Raw genomic sequence first — 5,242 nt, forward strand, 5'->3', positions numbered from 1 at the left:
TTTTTTGATTTATTGTAGAGATGAGGTCTCACCAAGTTGCCCAGGCGGGTCTCGAACCCGCGGGCTCAGGCAATCCACTCACCTCAGCCTCCCAAAGGCGCGGGATTACAGGCTGAGCCACCGAGCCCGGCAGTTTGTCCTTTTTAAAAATTGTTTTGTCTGTTTGGAGTCCCTTGCATTTCTATATGAATTTTAGGATAAAATAGTCAATTTCTGCCAAAAAAAAATCAGTTGGGATTTTAATAAGGATTGCATTGAATCTGTAGATCAGTTTGGATAGTCTTGCCACTTATTTAGGTTTTAATTTCTTTAGACAATGTTTTGTCGTTTTCAGTGTAAGAGCTTTGAATTTATATACGTTTTACACTTCTTTTGTTAAATTTATACCTAAGTACTTTATTCTTTATAATGCTATTGAAAATGGAATTGTAGCCGGGCTTGGTGGCTTAGCCTGTAATCCCGCACTTTGGGAGGCTGAGGCAAGTGGATTGCCTGAGCCCGCGTGTTCAAGACCCGCCTGGGCAACTTGGCGAGACCTCATCTCTACAATACATCAAAAATTTGCTGGGCGTGGTAGCGCGCGCCTGTAGTTCCAGCTACTTGGAAGGCTGAGGTGGAGGGATCGCCGGAGCCCCGACAGCTCGAGACTGCGGTGGCCAGGAGCGGGTCATAGAGTAATACTCCAACTCCAAAAAAAAAAAGAAAAGAAAAGAAAATGGAATTGTTTTCATTTACCAGTTATTATTGCTTGTGTATAGAAATTCCATGGAAATTTGTATATCAGTCTTGTGTCCTGCAGTTTGCTGAACTCATTTGTTCTTTTTTTTTTTTTTTTTTTTTTTTGGAGTTGGAGTATTACTCTATGACCCGCTCCTGGCCACCGCAGTCTCGAGCTGTCGGGGCTCCGGCGATCCCTCCACCTCAGCCTTCCAAGTAGCTGGAACTACAGGCGCGCGCTACCACGCCCGGCAAATTTTTGATGTATTGTAGAGATGAGGTCTCGCCAAGTTGCCCTGGTGGGTCTCAAACTCGCGGGCTCGGGCAATCCATTCGCCTTGGCCTCCCAAAGTACTGGGGTTACAGGCTGAGCCACCGAGCCCGGCCTGTATTTTCTATATACGAGATCACATCATCTGAAATAGCGGTATTTGTAATTCATGCTTTCCGCTCTGGATGTCTTTTTTCTTTTCCTTGCCTTATTGCTCTGGTTGGATTCTCCAAAACAATGTTGAATAAAAATGGCATCTTATCTTGTTTTTGACTTAAAATAGTTGGTCTTCCACCATTAAGTTTGGGTTAGTTGTGGGTTTAACATAAATGCCCTTTATTAGGTTGAGAAAGTTCTCTTCTGCCACTGGTTGTGGAGTGTTATTTACTTATTTGTTTGTTATTTTGAGTTGGAGTCTCACTCTGTTGGCCAGGTTGGAATGCAGTGGCATGATCGTGGCCATTGCAGCCTTGACCTGATGGAATCAAGTGAATTTTCCACTTCAGCCTTCCAAGCTGCTGGGATTACAGATGCATGTTGCCACATCTGGCTAATATTTTTTTTAAATTTTAGAGATGAGGTCTCATCACATTGCTAGACTGGTCTTGAATTCCTGGGCTCAGACAATCTATGTGCCTCAGACTCCCAAAGTGCTGGGATTACAGGCATGAGCCACTGTGCATGGTTTTTTAATCTTTTTTTAAATTATGAAATGGTATTGGATTTTGTGAAACATTTTTTCTGCATCTATTGAGATAATCATGTGGGATTTTCCCCCTTTATTCTATTAATATTATATTGATTAATCTTCATTCACTGAACCAACCTTGCATTTCTGGAATAAATCCAACTTGGTTTTAATGTACAATCCTTCTCATATGTTGCTGGATTCAGTTTGCTAGCATTTTTTGGAGAAATTTTTAACCTATACTCTTAATGGGTTTTGGTCAGCAGTTTTCTTGCAATGTCTTTTGTCTAGCTTTATTATCAGTGTACTAGTGGCCTAATAAAACAAGTTGAGGGGTACTTCCTTTTCCATGCTTAGAAGAGTTTATAAGGAGGTATTAATGTTTTTCCCCAGTGAAGCCACCTGGTCCGTGGATTTTTCTTTATGAGAAGTTTGCCCAGTCTAGCTAAAGTTTTGTCTACTTGCTGATTATCTGAGTCTATTTTTCTGTTGCTACAACAGAATACCAAGACAGAGTAATTTATAAGAAGTTTATTTCTTATATTTCTAGGCATTGGGGAGTCCAAGAGCATGGCAGTGGCATCTGATGAAGGGTTTCTTACTGCATCAAAACTGGCAGAGGGCATCACATGACAAGAGAGCAAGAATGTGTCAACTCAGCACTCTCTTCCTCATCTTGTTAAGCTACTAGTCCCATCATGGGGTGCCATCCTAATGACCTTAACTAATCCTAATTAACTGCCAAAAGTCTTACCTCCAATTAACATAAACATATTTATAGCATAGGATTCATCTCTTCAGAGAATGAACTTTTGGTTTCATTATTCTTCTAGTCTCTGTTTCATCAATTATTGTTTTAATCCTTAGGATTCCTTACTTCTGCTTGCTTTGCATTTAGGTTATCTTCTTTTTCTAGTTTCTTAAAATGAAAAGTCAGATTGGTATCTTTTTCTTTTTATTTCATGTTTTTTATTTTTTAGAAATAGTGTCAGCCGGGCTTGGTGGCTCAGCCTGTAATCCCGTGCCTTTGGGAGGCTGAGGTGACTGGATTGCCTAAGCCCATGAGTTCGAGACCCGCCTGGGCAGTGAGACCTCATCTCTACAATAAATCAAAAAATCTGCCAGGCATGGCAGTGCATGCCTGTAATTCCGGCTACTCAGAAGGCTGAGGCGGAAGGATTGCTGGAGCCCAGCAGGCGAGGCTGTGGTGGCCGGGAGCGGCCACTGCACTCCAGTCTGGGCAACCGAGTAAGACTCCAACTCAAAAAAAAAAAAAAAAAAAGAAATAGTGTCTTGCTTGTTGCCCATGCTGGAGTGCAGTTACATGATCATAGCTCACTGCAGCCTTCACCTCTGGGCTCAAGTGATCCTCCTGCCTCAGTCTCCCAAGTCACTGGGTCTACAAGTGTGCACCATCATGCCCAGGTGAGGTTTTTGCTTGTTCATTTTTCTTTTATTATTTTGTTTTAAAGATGGGGGATACAAGTCAGGATTAGGCACATAAGTGGTCATAGTACAGGTGAAATTGGGCCTCCCATTGGTCCTCACTTCACCTGGTTTAAGATCAGGTATCCTTAGTGATGTTACATGCCCCACTCACCCACCTGGCAGTGTCCCTCTATTGTCTGGCAGTGTCCCTCTATTGTCCCTCTGGCAGTGTCCCTCTATTGTCAATCCCTTTCTTGTATAATAGTATTATGATAAGTGTTTGGGGTCCACTTACATATGAGAACATGTGGTACTCAGTTATTTGTTTCTGTAATGGATCACTGAGTATGATAGACTCTAAATCCATCCAAGTTGCTGTAAAGTCCATAATTTTGTCCTTCTTTATGATTGCATAATATTCCATTGTGTATATGTACCATATTTTAAAATCTAGTCCACTCTCAATGGACAGTACAGTTGTTTCCATGTTTTTGCAAATGGGAATAGTGTTTAAGTAAACATGCATCCACGGGTATCTTTTTTGTAGAATAATTTGAGTTCCTTTGGGTATATTCCCAGAAGGGGGGTATATTCCCAGAAGGGGGATTACTGGGTCATATGTGTTTTTCCTAATGTAGAAGTATACAACTATAAATTTCCCTCCATGTACTTCCTTGGCTGCCTCCCATGTTTTGGTATGTTGTGTTTTGTTTTCATTCAAGGTATTTTCTAATGTCCCTTGAGATTTCTTTGAGCCATTTGTTATTCAGGAGTATATTGTTTGGTTTCTATATAATTGTGAATTTCCAAGCTTTGTTATCACTTTCTAATTTTACTTCATTGTGGTTGTAAAACATACTTTGTATTATTCAATCTTTTAAAAATGAGACTTGTTTTATGGCTTTCCGTATGACCTATCCTGAGGATATTCCATGTTTGCTTTAGAAGAATGTCTATTCTATTGTTGAATGGAATGTTTAATAGATGTCTCTCAGATTTAGGTGGTTTATAGTGTTGTTCAAGTTTTCTATTTTGTTCTTGACTCTTTGCCTAGTTGCTCTATCCATTACTGAATGTGGGATATTGAATCCCCAACTATTCTTGTTAATTGTTTATTTCTCCTTTCAGTTGTGTTCATTTTTGCCACATGCATTTTGCATCTGTTGTTAGGTGCATACATGCTTATAAATTTTATATTTTCCTGATAGATTGACCTTTTATCATTATAAAATGTTTCTGTTTTCTAGCATCTTTGCTTTTGTTTAAGTCTATTGATCTGGTATTAGTAAAGTCACACCAGTTTTCTTATGGCTACTGTTTGTAGATATGTAAAACAGAGGAAAAAAGAGTCTGTGACATAACATGCATATATAACCTGAATAATTAATAATGTATATATAAGTTAGATTATGATAAATGCAGACATGTGAAATCAGTGGAGATATTATATACTAAATGATGCTATAACCCTGAGTTACTAGTTGAAAAAATTTAAATTACAATTCCTGTCTTATATTGTTACCAAAGATGTTATATATTTTTTCAAAACAAAGAAACTAAATATTTATATACTTTGGGGGTGAAAAGACTTTTGTATGTAAAAATATTTAAAAATGAATGCAAAAAAGATGGAAGATTGAAACAATCACATAAAAATCTAAATCTTGGCCGGGCTAGGTGGCCCAGCACTTTGGGAGGCTGAGGTGAGTGGACTGCCTGAGCTTGTGGGTTCGAGACCAGCCTGGGTAACTTGGTGAGATCTCATCTCTACAATAAATCGAAAATTAGCTGGGTATGGTAGCGCACGACTGTAGTTCCGGCTACTTGGAAAGCTGAGACGGAAGGATCACTGGAGCCCAGCAAGTTGACGCTGGGATGGCCATGCGTATGTCACTGCACTTCAGCCTGGACAACAGAGTGAGACTGTAACTCAAAAAAAAATCTAAATGTTGCATATTAAAAAAGAACAAAATCAGACGGGCTCGGTGGCTCAGCCTGTAATCCCGCGCCTTTGGGAGGCTGAGGTGAGTGGATTGCCTGAGCCCACGGGTTCGTGACCCACCTGGGCAACTTGGCGAGACCTCATCTCTACAATAAATCAAAATGAGCCGGGCGTGGTAGCGTGCGCCTGTAATTTC

The sequence above is a fragment of the Carlito syrichta genome, unplaced genomic scaffold, assembly GCF_000164805.1.
Source record: "Carlito syrichta isolate Samal-C Ts95f unplaced genomic scaffold, Tarsius_syrichta-2.0.1 Scaffold309768, whole genome shotgun sequence".
Taxonomy (NCBI): Eukaryota; Metazoa; Chordata; class Mammalia; order Primates; family Tarsiidae; genus Carlito; species Carlito syrichta.